General features: G+C 49.3%; 1 protein-coding gene across 1 annotated transcript in view; it reads right to left on the bottom strand.

Moving 5' to 3' along the window:
- The window catches only part of BSN (bassoon presynaptic cytomatrix protein), a 515,952-nt gene that overhangs the window by 24,457 nt on the left and 475,795 nt on the right, over positions 1 to 15,700 (bottom strand). The gene's annotated exons all lie outside the window — the stretch shown is intronic.

Genomic DNA, 15,700 nt, shown 5'->3' with positions numbered 1-15,700 from the left:
TGGGGGTGCAAAAATAGCAGCCACCCCAAAATAATGTGGTGCAAAAATAGCAACCCCCACTGCTGCTGCCTGGAAAAACTGCCCAGTTATTCCTCTGTTCAATCTGCTAGGTGTTCCCAGACCACAAGGAACAGATCAGGCCCCAGCTAAACACGGCTGAGGCAGCGGCACTAATCCATTTTATACAGTAAGTAGAGCACTCACCTGGGATGTGAGCCCAAATTTTAATTCCCTCCTCTGCCAGATGAATTCAAACACTCATTTTTCATGATTCCAGAGAATACTCTAATCAACAGGCTACAGCGGAGAACTCTTCCTCCCTCCTGTTCAGGCTGTTCCACTTTGCATGGAATACTTAAATATTAATTGGGTATGAGAACAAAAGTATGCACGTGAGTAACACTATAGCCTAGTGCTTAGAAAACATATGGGGAAGGAGAAACCTGGCTTCAGTCCTTACTCCACTAAATGTATGGCTCAGTCCTTATTCCACTATATATCACTGTTTTATGTTTAGAAGTCAGTTGGACAAACACTGTAATCCATGTCTCCTCTTTATCAGGTGGTTTCCCTAACCACTAGGTCTAATCTATTATTCTCATAACCTTGAGACAGCCTTACTAGAAGATACGGCAGCTAAACAGTTGATCATACACATCAAATCCAGTTTTGCTGGATATAGTAATAATGGGCGCCAGTTCAACAGACATGAGTTTAGAATCATAGAATCACAGAATCATAGAGAAGTAGGACTGGAAGGGACCTCCATGGGGACATCCCTATCCAAACCATCCTATAACCATTGCCTAGCCTATTAGCAAAGGTAGTCAGCCCTAACACAACACAGGACATAACACCCTAATCTGCCACAGGTAAGGTAGCGGGACCATGGTGGCCAACATCCTGCTTCTGTAAGGGCACATCTACATGTCACTGTATGACAACATTGCTATGGCACCATGCTTTAGTACTTCTTTTTGATTTTGCAGCTATATTGCCATGCAGATATGTAGACACACCCTAAAAGTTATAAAATATGCTCAAGAGATCCAAGGAAGACGTTCATGGCCCCTGCTACAGAGGAAGCCAAAATTCCTTCCTGACCCCAAATATGGCCATCAGTCTGACCCTGAGTTGGAGGGCAAGACCCTCCAGCCAAGAACAGGAATGATGCATAGGGGGTGCACGAGGGTGTACAGCTATGCCCCGACAGAAAAGCATGGTTGGAACCCATGCAGAGTGCTTTAGAAGTGCCCAATCTCATGAGTAATCCAAAGTGGATTACATCTTCATTACATCTGTCAGTGCGTGGGGGAGCAGGGCTCCAGTGCTGTCTTCCGAGGTCGGGGGGGAGGGGTGTCTCCAATCCATCCACCCCACCCTGCAGTGCAGGCTGGGCAAACCCCAGACAGAACTCCCTCCGCTCCTTTCTCCCCTTCCCATTCTGAAGACAGCACCGGAGCTGGGAAAGGGGAGGGACAGGGCTGGGGGAAAGCAGCTGCAGACATGAGGCTGCTCCAAAATGGAGCTTGATCCCCCAACCCACTAGGCCCAACAGCAAGCATCTTTTTGGTCAGGGGGATTGCTGTAACCCATAGTACTTTCTGCAAAGCATCATGAGTTACAGAGGGGAGCCGCATGTCTCTCCATGCTCACAGTGACACTAACAGATCAGTCAGATTCCTTAGCTTTGTGTGATTGGTGAACAGCATACAATGAAAAAAAAAAAAAGAAACCCTTTAATCTTTTCCCAGAATCTGAACAAAATGGCCCAAATGCATAATCAACTTGTATGGGGGGCATGGGGAAGTGCCCCAGCTGAGATTAGCTGCCACCGCCGTCTGCTGGTGGTTGCCACTTGCCACCCTCCTCCCCCATACCGCTGCCACCATGCCAGCTTCTGCAGGTGGTCTCCATTTACTGCTTGCCACTGACGTTACTGCCTACAAATGGTGTCCCCCCAGCCTCAGAAGGCACCAGTTATTCATGCCTAAATGGGTTCCAAGTTTAAAAGAAACCAGTTGGAAATGCCTTTTAAGTAGCCAAAATTAGTCTAATTTATTGATGAGAAGATTACCAGCCTGTTAGACCAGCACAGTCTCTGCTGATGATGCAGCTCTCCTCTGCACAGATACTTGTGAAGTTGTGGGAGTGGGGTTGGTAAATTTTTTTGCGTCCATTCAGAGGGGAGGTTTTGACAGTCAAACCATGCTACTGACTCGTAATGCTAATCAGTAGTAGGGCTGTGTGAAGCTTCAGTAGCCGATTCAATTCAGAGGAGATTCGGCACAATTCAGCAGCTGAATATCTGAATTGAATCAGGAGACCCATTAAAAGGTCCAAATCAAATCAGAAGCATCTGAATCAATTCGTTAAAGATTTGGAGATTCGGAAGGCAAGCCTGCAGGAAACAGAAACTGACAAGAAGGAGAGGGAAGAGAGGAGGGGAAAGACTGATCTGATATTGACATCTGTAGCTGGCCAGTGACTGGGATCTCCCCCCGAGTTCCTTACCAATCACAGTGCTCTGCGGAAAGGATGTAGAAACAACATATAAGGCTGTGTGTGAAGTGATCTGTTTCTGTGCCTTTGGTTAGCTGTGTCTGTCTTGCCAGCAGCATCTGAAAGGTTCTGGCTTGGTAGCACTAGCTAGTCTCATGCTAGCAAATTGTATCCAATCTTTTCCTACTTACCCTTGCCTAGCATCCCTATTGTTATCCCTTTCAACTTATTATTCCCCCAAAATATTCTTATTTGTTCTTGTTAAGTCTTTTTTTTCTCTGCACAAAAAGAAATCTCATCAAGAGGTGTCATCACTGTGCAGGAAAGCACAACACAGACACACAGACACACAGACACACAGACACACACACATTTTGCAGCAACACAAAGGGTGCTGGAAAAGCAGGTGCCAGGTCTTTTGGCAGGTGAGGGAGAGGGGGGCAGAGGGAGAGCTGCAAGTTCCCCCTCCCCCTCCAAAACATAGACACACCCTCTTTCCTGGCAGCAATGAGTCTTCTGCTGCTAGTGGGAGCAAGGAGGTGGGAGCAGTGTCTGCACCTGCACCACTTTCACTAACACCAGTAATGACCACCAGCATGACAATCTCCACCCCCTTTCAGTTCCCAGCACGAGCCTTTCAGTGCCAGAGGAGGAGCTGGATCTGGAAGCAGAGGAGCTAAGTGCCATAGCTAAGGAAATTCTGGGGAAGGAGGGAGAACCTGAATTTGGGCTCCACACCCTTCAAAGTTCCCCTAGAAGCAGGTCTTTTCTGGAAGGCACTTTGGAGGAGGTTGTGGGGGCAGGTGGCTCAGCTCTTCCTGTTGTTGTGCCTCTGCCTGGTGAGGAGGGGGATAAGGCAGGATCCCCACCCTCAACCCAGAAGTGGGTAGGTGGTGTAGTGTGGGATCATTCTGAGATGGCAGATGATCCCAGGTATGCTACCTGCCAGGTATGCTACCTGCTGAAAGCAGATCAGTTGGGGCAAGGAGATGAAACACTTCACCACCACAGCAATGCTCTACATCTCAGGAGGCAGCACCCCTTTGCCCTTGTCCCTCCTCAGCCTGGCACCAGTGGGAGTGTGCCCAAAAAGAAATCTCCCTCTAACTCCAAAGCACCCATCCCCAAGAAGCAGAAGCAGGCCACCCTGGACCAGTGGGGGAAAGGCAGAGAGAAAGGGGGGCATGTTCCCAAGGCAAGCAAGGTCACCCAAGCACTGGGGAGATGCTTGCTCTGGATGGCCAGCCCTTCTCCTTAAGCATCCAGGGTTCAGACAGCTCATGGTGCTCGTGGCCCCATCCTACCAAGTCCCCACATGCACCACCTTTAGCAGGACAGTGGTGACCTCCCCGTAGGAGGCATGCAGGAAGTTCTTGAGGGAGGAGCTGCAGAAGGCAGGGCTGCAGGTAGCTTTGTACTTCACCTCGGACATCTGGAGCAGCCGGGGTAGAGATCATACCTACCTCTCCCTCACAGGACACTGGTGCGATCATTAAGGGTATTGGTGGGCTCTGCTTTAAGCAGAGGTGATGGATGAGTCCCACACAGCAAGGGAGATCATGGTGGCCATGAACCACATGGTGCAGGGGTGGCTCATTGGGCAGGGTGAGCTCACCCGTGGGTTCATGGTCACTGACAACAGGGCCAATATGGTCAAGGCAGTGTGCGATGCCAACTTAGGAGCAGCTAGTGTTCCTGAAGGTGAACCTCCTGCTACTGGAGTTCTCCAAGCTTCATGTGCAGACAGAGTAAATGCCACCCTCCTCACTCTGCACTTATTTGCTTTTTAATTTGCTTTCAGAACCATTTAATGCCCTGCTCTCAGAGCTGGAGGTGGCAGTTTAGTTTATCACCAGCCAACAGGGGAAGAACATCTCCCTGCTGAGCTCCTGTGCCAGGATGAACTTGGAGATATTGACTGGGGCTATGGGGAAGGAGGAGGCCCCAGGTTCTGGGCATGACCTAAAACTGCACCCTGCCTAGGAAGGCCTGATGGGACTGCCAGTTGTGTGGCCACCCCAGAAAATGCCAGGACCCTGAACCTCCCTGGTGAAAGGTAGGTAGGGGGCACCTGATAACCTCCAGCCACCACATGCATGCACAGTCCTTGCTGGGGAGAGCTCAGACCTGTAAGATCTTTGAGTGTCCTGAGGCTTACTGGTTGCAGTGGAGTTGTGAGGGTGAGAACAGCCAGGTGGCTCAGATCTGACCTGAAGTACCCTTGACTATTCCATGCTGGGGCCAGGACCCAAAGTGGGGGGGTCGAAGGGCCAGGGGGCCCACCGCGAGGAATGCCCAGAGCAAAAGGCTTGAAATTCTGACTGGCCTGAAGGTGGGGTCAGGGCCTAAGGGGGAGCCAAAAGTCTCAGAGAGGGGACCACAGCTGGAGGGGGTGAAGGATGCCATCTGTGAGGAATGAGCCACAGTGTAGGGAAGTAATGAAGCCGCGGAAAGGATGTCACCCCTAGACATCAGGGGCCTAAATGGCAGCCTCCCGGCTGGGTAACATCTGAATCAGTTTTCCATCAAGGTGTGGCAGGTGACAGAGGGACGGGCGGTTGGCCCAGAAACAGGTGGGTGGGCCGAGATCTAACCGGCACTGGGAAGGCTCCCTGTTATAGGCTACCATCCCTGCTGCATTCATCCCACTCTGCCTTTATACACACAAGGCAGACAAGGTTCTTTGCGTCAAACTGATATCTTTTATTAGAACAACTAAATAGTAGGAGAAATGTATCTTAGCAAGCTTTCAGGTTTAAAAACCTTTTGTCAGGCTGAGGAAGAACCTGCAGTTGGTGTGTGCTCTTCCTGGATGGAATGAATAGTAAAGAAGCCAGAGGCTGTTATGCATGCAAGAAAGCCAGTCAGTGAAAATGTAAATTGAGGCACCAGTGGCTGAGAGACAGGCTGGGGGATGGGGATGTAGCAGGTAAAAGTGGGGAGGTACCTGGGAAGTCAGTTGTCAGGCAGGTTATAGTGTGTCATAAATCCAATGTCTATATTGAGTCCATGAGTTTTTGTATCTAGGAGGTTGATGAAGTGAAGTTCATAGGCTCATCTGTAAAAAGTGGTTTGTAAGTTCCCTTTGAGGATCAGGACTGAGAGATTGAAGAGAGAGTGGTTTTCTTGTGAAAAATGTGCCCCACAGGTAATTGGGTATTTTTGTCTTTAATAGGTTTGCGGTGTGCATTCATTCTGGTGTGTAGTTGTTGTTTGGTCTCTCCTATGTATTTTCCATCGGGGCATTTTGTGCATTGGATGAGATATATAATGTTTCTGGAGGTGCAGCTGTAAGATCCAGGATGGTGATGGTTCTGTTGTGGAGAGCAGTAATTGTGGGGGTACTGGAGATATGTTGGCTGTAGGGGTGTGCGAAGTGGGCTCTATTTGATTTGGATTTGGAAGTGGGCCCTATTCAATCCCCAGCCCTGGAACAAACTGTAGGTAATGCTAGGGCCCCCAAGGGGACACTTATGCACCTATACACAAATGCCAGGAGCTTGGGGAACAAACAGGAGGAACTTGTCCACCTGCTAAATGCTAATAACTATGATGTCATAGGGATAACGGATACCTGGTGGGACTCCACCCATGACTGGGCCACAGGTATAGATGGCTATACCCTGTATAGGAGGGAACTACCCAGACATCTCGTGGGAGGAGCACTCGGCCAAATCCGAGCAGTCACAAAGCTTTTTCTCATGCGTGGATGACCTCTACTTGATGCAGCAAGTCTACGGGCCGACAAGAGGTAAAGCGCCGCTCGACCTGGTACTGGCAGCTGGGGATGACCTAATCAGCGACCTATTGAAGGGAAGCTGGGTGACAGTGACCACAAGCTGATCACATTCACCATCCGCCGTAAAGCTGGCAAGTCAGTCAGCAATACAGAAGTCCCTGACTTCAGGAAAGCCAACTTTGACAAGCTCAGGAGGCTTGTCAGTGAGGCCCTAAAGGGCTGCAACCCAAAGGGGAGGGGAGTTCAGGACGAGTGGTTGCTTCTCAAGGGAGCAATCCTGGACACGCAAGCAAAGTCTATCCTGTCTTAGAGGAAAGGCAGCAAAAGGGCACAGCAACCCCCGTAGCTCTCCAGGGAACTAGTGGACCTCCTGCAGCTAAAAAGAAAGGCCTGCAAAGGATGGAGGAGTGGAACCACCACCAAGGAGGAATACTCTGCACTGGTCCGACCTGCAGAGAGCAAACCAGGAAAGCCAAGGCTGAGATGGAACTCCAGCTAGCTACGAATATCAAGGACAATAAAAGTCCTTTTTTAGATATGTGGGGAGCCAGAGGAAAAGCAAGGGCAACACTGGATCCCTGCTAAACCAGATGGGACAACTGACAACTGATGCCCATGAAAAAGCAAACTTGTTTAATGGGTGCTTTGTGTCAGTTTTTCACCAGTCCCATGGGACCCCCCTGCCCACTGTGGGTCAGGGAGGCCCGGGGGAGGGAGACTCCTTACCCTCCATCAAAGCCGACCTCATGAAGGAACACCTTGACAGGCTGGATACCTTCAAGTCAGCTGGACCTGATGGTTTACACCCCAGGGTACTCAAGGAGCTGGCGAGCGTCATAGCCCAGCCCCTGGCACAGATCTTTGAGAACTCCTGGTGCCCTGGTGAAGTGCCCAAAGACTGGAAGAAGGCCAATGTGGTGCCTATCTTCAAGAAAGGGAGGAAAGTAGATCTGCCAAACTACAGGCCCATCAGCCTGACCTCTACCCTAGGGAAGGTCTTGGAAAAGATTATCAAAGAGGCCATCCTTAACAGACTAGCTGACAGCAATATCCTGAGGGATACCCAGCATGGGTTTGTGGCAGGTAGGTCTTGCTTGACCAATCTCATTTCCTTTTACGACCAGGTGACCTATCACCTGGACAAGGGGGAAGAGATTGATGTCATATATCTTGACTTTAAAAAAGCCTTCAACCTGGTATCTCATGATCACCTCTTGAAAAAACTGGCTAACTGTGGCCTCAACCACACCACGATCTGCTGGCTGGGGAATTGGCTCCACGGTAGGACCCAGAGGGTGGTTGTTGACAGAAGTCAATCATCGTGGTGTGCTGTGACCAGTGGGGTTCCTCAAGGCTCTGTCCTAGGGCCAATATTTTTTAACATCTGCATCAATGATGTAGACATCAGTGTCAGAAGCGGGCTGGCCAAATTCTCCAACGACACCAAACTCTGGGGTAAAGTGTCCACACCTGAGGACAGGAGGGTGATCCAGGCTGACCTTGACAGGCTCAAGAAATGGGTGGACGAGAACCGGATGGTGTTTAACACCGAAAAATGCAAGGTTCTCCACCTTGGGAGGAAAAATCTGCAGCATCCTTATAGGCTCGGCAGTGCTATGCTGGTAAGCACTACAGATGAAAGGGACTTGGGGGTCATGATTGACCACAAGATGAACATGAGCCTTTAATGTGATGCTGCAGCTAGTAAAGCAAGCAAAACGCTGGCTTGCATCCATAGATGCTTCTCAAGCAAATCCCAGGATGTCATTTTCCGCTTGTACTCGGCCTTGGTGATCCCACAGCTGGAGTACTGCATCCAGTTTTGGGCTCCAAAATTCAAAAAGGATGTGGAGAAGCTTGAGAGAGTGCAGAGGAGAGCCACATGCATGATTAGAGGTCAGGAAAACAGACCTTACAATGATAGGCTGAGAGCCATGGGACTCTTCAGCCTAGAAAAGAGCAGGTTCAAGTGCGATCTGGTGGCCACCTATAAGTTTCTCAGGGGTGTTCACTAGGATCTGTGGGAATGTTTGTTCACCAGAGCGCCCCAAGGGATGACAAGATCAAACAGTCACAAACTGTGCCGAGACTGATTCAGGCTGGACATAAGGAAGAATTTCTTTACTGTCCGAACCCCCAAGGTCTGGAACAGTCTGCCAGCGGAGGTGGTTCAAGCACCTACATTGAACACCTTCAAGAGTAAATTGGATGCTTATCTTGCTGGGATCCTATGACCCCAGCTGACTTCCTGCACCTGGGGCAGGAGGCTGGACTGGATGATGCTTCGGGGCCCCTTCCAGCCCAAATGTCTATGAATCTATTATTTGGATTTGGTCCAAATCAGGGACAGTGATTCGATTTATTGATTCAGATCACTGTCCCTGATTCGATTTGGCTGAATCTGAAGATTTGATGCTGATCTGGAGAATCAGTAATTTGGACACAGACACAGCTTGAAATGTTTTTTCTACATACCTTGAAGTACCACCACAACTTGTGATCACTGTGATGCCGGAGCAGATAGAGCATACCACAGGAGTGCAGGGGGCCCTCCACGTGATCAGCAGTGAACCTGGAAGGGAGCACACTGGGCCCCTCTTACACCCCTCCAGCTCAGTGATCAGTTGCTGGGGGACCCCGGGTGCCTCCTCCAGACCCAGGAGGCACCAGTCACTGAGCCGGAGGGATGCGGGTGGGGGGTGGGGAGGCAGCACACTCCCTGGTGGGCCTGGAAGTCAACCAGAAGTCCCTCTGGTCCACTTCCTGGTCTGCTGCTGAGTGTGCTGGGGAGTGTCCCTATGCTTCTGTGGGACACTACATCCGCCCCAGCATTGTAGCACTCACAATCTGCCTGCTACCTAAAAGTATGTAGAAAAAACATGTAAAGCTGTGTCTATGTTTGAATCACTGAATTTTTCTGAATCTCTCCAAATCGATTCAGAGGGTTCTGATTTGATTCGGAGAGATTAAAGGGTCCTCTGATTTGATTCAGGTTTGGAGATTTGGCCACTGAATTGGGCCAAGTCTTTGCTGAATTGAATCAGGGACTGAAGCTTTGCACAGTTCTAGTTGGCAGGTTTTGCATTTCTTGTCATGGCATGGTCTGGATCCATTTGGTGTGTTTTGGGCTGTAGGGAGTTTGCTTCTTGTGATGAAGCTAGTGAGGTTCGGTGTTTCTTTGAATTTACAAAATACTTTTCATAGCTGAGCCTATGAACTTCACTTCATCAACCTCCTAGATACAAAAACTCATGGACTCAATATAGACATTGGATTTATGACACACTATAACCTGCCTGACATCTAACTCCCCAGGTGCTTTTCCACTTTTACCTGCTACATCCCCCTTTCCTCCCCCTCTGTCCCCGAGCCTGTTTCTCACCCCCTGATGCCTCAATTTGCATTTTTACTGATTGGCTTTCTTGCATGCATAAGAGCCTCTGGCTTCTTTACTATTCATTCCATCCAGGAAGAGTGCACACATCAACTGCAGATGCTTCCTCAGCCTGATGAAGGGTTTTTAAACCCAAAAGCTTGCTAAGATATATTTCTCCAACTATTCAGTTGGTCTAATAAAAGATACCAGATTGACCCAAAGAACCTTGTTTGCCCATGTCCTTAGATCAACATGGCTACAATCTACATCCCTTAACACATACAAGTGATATGAGTTTTGCTTTTAACACTTTGAGGGGCACATTCACAAAAACACCTGCATCTATCTCCTCGAAACTTGGCAGGCTTCATCCCCTCAGAAGGGGCTACCATTCCTCCTGTTTTCATCCAATCTGCAAAAAAAATGACAATGTTATAGGTATTTTAATGATTTCCCAGTATAGTCTATGGCCAAATCACCGAATCGGCACAGAATCTTTGTATCCAATTCAGCTGAATTGAATCGGGACAGTGACTTGAATCACCAAATCAAATCACTGGCCCTCCGAATCGGCCAAATACAAATCCGAATCAAATACTTGCTGCTTTGCACAGGCCTAATCAGTAGCATAATGCACGATGATCTATTTTTGCTCTAAAATAAGTCAGTTTGCATCATATATATAGAGGTGATTGCATGAAGTCTTATTTTTGTATATTGTGGGGGCTGTGGAGGGGTGGGGGGTATGGGTGGGCAGGTGGCATGGGGTTTCTTGGGGGCTGTGGGTGTATGTGGGGTGTGGGGTATGTGTTGATGTGGGCGGGTATGGCAGGCTTCTGGGAGGTGTTTGTAGGGATGAGTGGAGGGGGAGGGTGGCTGGGTGTGTGTGTTGGGGTGTGTGGGTGCATGTGTGTGATGGGATGTGTACAGGTAGTAGTGAGCGGGGCTCCCAGACCCATGGGTGTGTGGGGGGGTGCATGTAGGGAGGGGTATGGGGGGTGCAATGTTTGTGGGCATTGTGTAATTGCTCTAGACAGTGATCCCACACTCTCCCAGTGATTGTGTGTGGGGGAGAGTGTGGATGTGGGGTTTTCAGGGAAGGGTTTGTGGGTATGGTGGGGTGTGCATGGGAGCCCCCCACCCCAAACACACATGCCCCCATGAGCTGGTCAGCACCAGTCCCCACCCTGGAACAGCCTGGAGGCTGTGCACCCTACAGTGCACCCACTGCCAGTAGCGTGCAGCCCCAGCACACTCTGCACCTGTTCCAGACTGACCCCGGCAGCAGTGGCTCAGCCAGAGGCACAAACAGCTTTGACCTGGACCCATGCCTGCTCTGCACTGCCCGCCCAGGGTGTGTCCTGCTGCCCCCTGAGCACACAGTGAGGCTGGGGGAGCTCTGTGCTAGACTGCCTTTCTAGGCAGCTGCTGGCCCCAGCCCTGTCCTGCTGTGGACTCACCTGCTCACACTGAACAGCTGCAGTAACAGCAGCACTGGTGGAGCAGAAATGTGCTCAGCAAAGGGGAAATGCAGCCCCTCCCACTCAGCGCTGCCTGGCACTTCCTGCGGTAGGCACACAGAGCCCATGCCGGGCTGCCTTGCGCTGTCACTGCTGCCTGCGGGCTGCCCCACAGGGCAGTGGGGGCACCAGAGCAGCTCCAGGGCAGCCCAGTGTGGGCTCCACGTGGCTGATGCAGGAAGCACTGCGCAGAGCTAAGAGGGTGGGGCCACTTTTCCCCCATGCTGAGCACATTTCTGCCCCACCAGCACTGCTGTTACTGCAGCTATTCAGTGTGAGCAGGTAGGTGAGTCTGCAGCAGGTGTGGGGTGCGGAGGGGCTGCGCATGGACCCCCACCAGTACCACAGGGCTGGGGCCAGTAGCTGCCTAGAAAGGGAGTCCAGTGCAGAGCTCCCCCAGCCTCACTGCGTGCTCAGGGGGTGGCAAGACGCACCACCGTGGGACAATGCTTGGGACAGGCAGGACCAAGGGAGCCACTACAGGCCGGACAGAGCCCCTCTCAGTCCATTTTTTGCCCACCCCGATTCAATTGGTCCTGTTAATTTTCAGGGCAGGGATAACATCAACTGCTTATGTTGGTTTTTGCCACCTTTTAGCCAGGGGCTGGTCTTGTCCTCTTTGTTGCATACTCTGTTTCATATAGAAACATATATTGTATTTTGCCTAGATTCTCTGGTATACTGTGAAAACAGCATTTACATATCACATATCAATATATATTATAAAACAATGCTGATAATTACAAGGTGCTAGATCTCAGGAAGTAGAATAAAAAATACAAATAAAAATGGGTGACACCTGGCTGAATGGTAGCACTATGGAAGAGGATCTGGGAGGCCTGGTAGATCACAGATGCAACATGAGTCTGCAGTTTGATTCAGCTGAACAAAAGGCAGATGCAGTTTTGGGCTGTATTAGTAGAAGCATTAAGTGCAAGACAGGCGCTGATTGATAGTGCCTCTCTACTTAACACTAGTTAGGCCGCATAGCGAGTATAATGTGCCCTTTAGGGCTTCCTCTGTAGCAGGTGGTATGGCCCTCTTCCTTGGATCTCTCCAGCATATTTTGCCAATCTTGCAGCAGTAGGACTTCGGCTACCCTGGTGTCCCTGTTTTACCTGTGGCAGATTAGGGTGTTATGTCTTTTGTCTTTTTCAGGGTTGACTATGTAGTTTTACTAATAGGTTAGATAATGGACTTGTATAGGATGGCTTGGATAGGGATGATCTTGCCTCAGGCAGTGGGTCAGACTAGATGACCTCTGGAGGTTTCTTCCAGTCCTACTTCTCAATGCTTCTATGATATGAATCAGACATTGAAAAAACAAGAACAATGATAGAATTAAGGAAAAGGATGCTTTCTGTTAATAATTACAGAGGGAGTGGCAGGAACTGCAATATAAATCATGCCTAACACACATTAGTATACAAATACTTTCTGCTGTTTTTTGAAGTGCTCCATCCCTCGTGGGGTCTGCAGCAGGATATTAAATTTGTCAGAAGGATCATCTGGGGGGTCACTGCTAGCCTCATGAAAGTGTATTTGCATTCAGCCCAGCTACAAACTGTCAAAAGTGACCATTTTTCATCTCCGTTTTGCTCACTGGAGCTTGCTCCCAGTTTGTTGCCAAGGATCTGTCACCTTTCCAGTAGAACCACACTTGCATGCCCTACTGTGCTGAGTCTGCTTGCAATGCAGGTGGATACCTGGATGATGACTCCTCACTTCTACTGTCCTCAGCAATGTGCCCTCTTGGCCTAGGAGACTGCAGAGGACTAGCGTGCTCTACTCCTTCTTTCACTGACTGTTCTTAATTATCCAGCACCTGATTTTTTAAAGGTGCATATGTGCATCATTTGCAACACTACTTACTGAGCAAGTCCTCACATCCCATTGAGAGCTTATACAAGCTACTGAAGCAGACCCAGAACTCGCTATGCTTTCTGTATCATGCAGCAGCTCCTGGAAATGCAACCTAGAGTTTCTGACCATAGGTAGTGGTTGGTTTGCAGATGAAAGCAGTATCTTCCTGCTGCCAGCTATTGGTATTTATTGTTAACTCATTAGCATAACTAAGGGAGGTGGGGGGCAAACAGGGCACCAGCCCTAGGTGTCAATTTAGGGGTGAACAAATATTGCAGCTTCCGCTGCTGCTAATCTGGCCACTGCCAGCATTAGTGACACAGCCACTACCCCATGTAGCGCTGCCACCCAGGGCATGCAACTGCCCAGCTATGCTTTTGGATTAAGTACTGACAGTCAATGCCTGTTGTGAGTCCACAGAGGTTGGACTCCAGTGCTTCAGTCTGTGACTTTTTCCCACTCCAGTTCCTTGCAGTTTCACTGAAAATTAAAGTTGGCTGATAGCTCCTCACCTTCCCAATGGCACCATCTGTCTCTTCTTTCCTTCTGTCATGTGAGTAGGGACACTTGTTAACAATGGCTTACTAAGGATTTAGCATATGTTTTGCGGCTGATAAATAATGCAGTGAGATATCCTGGAGTATCCTGTATGCTCTGGGAACTGAATGCTACCTATGAACAGATCTCCTCATTTCAAATATTTGCGGTTTTCTGGCAACACCTTATGCAATTTAATCTTATTTCTTCCACATTTTTATTTTTGGTGATCCTCCCATGGATCTTCTCCATTTACTAGTGTAGAAGTAAGCCAATCCCTGTAGTGACTCAGCTATTAATGGCAGTTCGATGCCAGTGCTCGGTTCTTCCTGTACCTTCTCTTAACTCCATGATGAGAGCCAGTCTGTGTATGTGGGTTCTGAAAAGTCTGCTGTCTCTTTTAGCTGAGCTTTACCTTTTTCTATGTACTGTAAAACATTTTGAGTTGCAAACAGCTGAGCAGAGACTAACCAATTCATTAGACCTCTGAGTGCACAATGCACCTTTAAACAGAAGGTGCAATTATCTCCACTTTACTATTGGGGAAGCTGACGCATAGGATGACAGAGTCCGTCTTTCACTGGCCTGGTCTACCCTAAGCAATGAATAAGGCAGAAAACTTGATGAAAACAATGAATGATCAAGAAACTAGAGACTGGGGTACAGAGCCTGACTATGGGGGGATCAAACTAAAATTCCATGCACTACCCTAATTTTGGCATTTCCTGATATTTAGTGCTTGACTCGGCAACCTAAACAATGGTCTTTCAGCATATTTGCATTGTAGCGTGTAACAGGGAACCCCTACTCCTGTTCCAGGAGGGTTTGAGTGGGTAGAGCATCAGCTCAGGTGGCTAATAAGGCAATTAGCTGCACCTAGTACTGGGAAAAGAGACAAAAGGACCAATCAGGTGGCCGGAAGTGGACTGGACTGAGGAGTATAAACCCAGTCCCTGAGCTAGAGCCCCTCAGTCTGGCCCTACAGATAGCAAGGTAAGGAGCTCCTGGGCAAAGAGGTGGACTGAGCAGTGCCGATGCAGTGCCATTGAGGTGTGAAGAAGAAGCTAAGGGGAGCTTGTAGTCCTGCAGGGCTGGGAGGGTTTGGTTTTACAGCCATGAGGCTAGCATTTATGTTTTAGTGAGATCCACTGGTGGACCAGGAGTAGTTATAATGGGTGATGAGGAAGCCACAGACAGGGGTGCTTGAGGGCAGTCCTGTGCAGTAAGCACCAGAGGTCGGGCAGAATGGCAGAGATTACTGAGGTGGACCCCCAGGGAAGGTGACTGGTGTCCAGGCAAGGGCAACCCCAGAGCCTGAGGTCTTGAACAGCAAGCTCAGGCAAAGGGTGCAGCCAGAGAGGAAAAGGGCTGAGGCTGTGACAGCCATGACCCCAACAAGAAAACTACAGGGCATGTCCCATTAAAGGGGAAGTAATGTGAGAAAGCAAAAGGCCCAGGTGTGGGTGGACAGATCAGCCTACCCCATGAGGTGACTACTGACACCTCATCATCAGTAAACAACATCAGAGGCATAGCAGGTGGGTGATGGAGGTGAGGCAGGGTTGGGAAGGAACTGGCAAGTGGGGCTTACCCCTGTGGGTAGTACACGGTGCCTTTGTCTTCTCACTGCTTAAAAACTTTAGCTTGCTTCTATAACAAGCAATGTCCTGTTACATGCAGCCATAAGGATTTTCCCATCTGTGCATTAGCAGCAACTTTAAATCCCTAGACCAGTGGGGTATCACCCTTTTCATTAAGCATACCACAAATTAGTCCCATGCTCTACTGCTCTGCTTTCTGCTCCCTACACTGTTCTCCCTGTCTAGTCTCCTGCTTTGCCTTGTGCTTCCTGCCCTGTTTGCTGCTATGCTGCCTGCCCTTCCTGATCTGCCACATGTCACACATACAAGTTGCCTGTGCCACACATACCACAGGTTGGCCACCCCTGGCCTAAAGCACTAAACCCTGAGAAGGGATTAGACCAGTCCTAGGTACACAGCACATGGCACTATTGGACCCCTAGGCCATCTCCTGCACAACTACAGTTATAGCAGAAGGCCTGTAACGCATGCAAGAATGACAAAAGAAGCTTTAATGCACCCGCATGTGCTCCAAGAAAGAATTACTCTCCCACAAGTATAGCAAAAGCAACAAAATATCTCT

This window comes from Crocodylus siamensis, chromosome 11 (genome assembly GCF_052110815.1).
Source record: "Crocodylus siamensis isolate JL-2025a chromosome 11, ASM5211081v1, whole genome shotgun sequence".
In the NCBI taxonomy this organism is placed as follows: domain Eukaryota; kingdom Metazoa; phylum Chordata; order Crocodylia; family Crocodylidae; genus Crocodylus; species Crocodylus siamensis.
Note: the sequence above shows the minus strand (reverse complement) of the source record. Positions and strands in the feature narration are given on the sequence as shown.